At 44.1% G+C, this 1,497-nt stretch overlaps 1 pseudogene; it reads right to left on the reverse strand.

Annotated features, from left to right (window-relative positions):
• Window positions 1–654: 654 nt before the first annotated feature.
• Window positions 655–1,169, reverse strand: LOC118591850 (annotated as a pseudogene).
• Between the last annotated feature and the right edge of the window lie 328 nt (window positions 1,170–1,497).

The following is a 1,497-nucleotide window of genomic DNA, read 5'->3' on the forward strand; positions in this document are numbered from 1 at the left end:
TATATATATATATATATATATATATTCTCTATAGACATTAATCTAAATGTATTTATGAGAATCAGAATACTTTTGACAAAGTACAAAGAAAACAAACATAAATTTTCCCAACCTCAGTATAAATGAGGACATGCAGAAGCCAGGTGATAAATGGGGTGGCCCAAATCCATCTCTCAGTACCTCCACAATGTGGTCACTCAGTAGGCTGAGACTGTAAGCATGATGAATAGGGTTAACAGCATGACAGGACTTCCTATCAGTGCATTTGTTACAGGTGTTTCTCAGTTCTTGTCTTTTCAATTGAGAGAATTCGTTTTACATATTTAAGCAATTTTCACCTATTAAAGAAAACAAATGCAAGAATTCCAAGCATATATCAAAGTGATCTTCCCAAACAAGTTAGCAGCACTGTAGAGTATACATTGTGGATTTTAAAAATGTTTTCATTAATATTTATTTTTTATTTATTATTATTATTATTATTATTATTATTATTATTATTATTATTTTGCTATTTCAAAATGCTTTATTTTCATTTGGTCCCAAGACTTGGGAGGGTCTCCAGAGCGGTTAAAAAGCTGCCTAGAGGTTCAGTTGAAGGTCCTGAGGCCAGCTAGTGCAGAGCAGAGGGAGCCCCTTGGAAGGTGAGGCCTCCTAGTCATGCTTGAGAGTGAGCCTCTCGAAGAGGTACTTGCCCAGAGATGGCAAAGGCACACCAGTCTGTTTTGGCTGGGGCCCGGCCACTCTGCAAAGGTTGGTCAGGTGGTTGCCCATCTTCTTGATGAGCTTCACCTCCTCATCTAGGAAGTGGTTTTCCAGGAAGTCACAGAGGTGAGGATCTGCGCAAGCAGAAGTCAGGGAGTGAAGATCTAACAGGGCCTGGTTCAGGCACTTCTCCAAGGCCAAGGTAGCTTCCATGGCCTCCTGGGATTTTCCCTACTCATCTTGAGATGGCTTCTTCACATCCTGGAATAGAGCGTGGCCTCCACTCGGCACCCTCGCACTTCTCGGCCAATTCGAGGAAGAAATGGCCTACACCCTCCAGAGCCAAGTCATCCCGATCAAAATAGTAGCCCAAAGGTGTAGGAGGCCCGCAGGTGCAAGTTGACCAGGTGGTTCACTGCAGCCTCCACTTCGGTGGAATAATTCTGAAGAACGTGGGAGCTCATGGCTGGTATGCAGTATGAAGCTAACCAAAGAGAGATGGTGCTGGCTGGTCCTAGGAGCCGGTTGTGAGGAGGTGGTCCCAGAGGCAGAGGTGGAGAGGCGGCTGGAAGCTGCCAAAGAACAGTTGGATCAAGAATGGGAAGGGAGAACAAGAAATAACAGACTATAATAAATGAAGACCACATGAGAACAGGAATAGGCAGAGTGCTAGAGAGGTCTCCAGAAATCCACAATGATACATCCTCTGTAGATTGCTGGCAATGGTCAAGAGAAAGCTTGATCTGACCTAGTCTGGTGATCAGATGCCCAAACACACTAACAGTCGTGCTG

This window comes from Onychomys torridus, chromosome 10, assembly GCF_903995425.1.
Source record: "Onychomys torridus chromosome 10, mOncTor1.1, whole genome shotgun sequence".
In the NCBI taxonomy this organism is placed as follows: domain Eukaryota; kingdom Metazoa; phylum Chordata; class Mammalia; order Rodentia; family Cricetidae; genus Onychomys; species Onychomys torridus.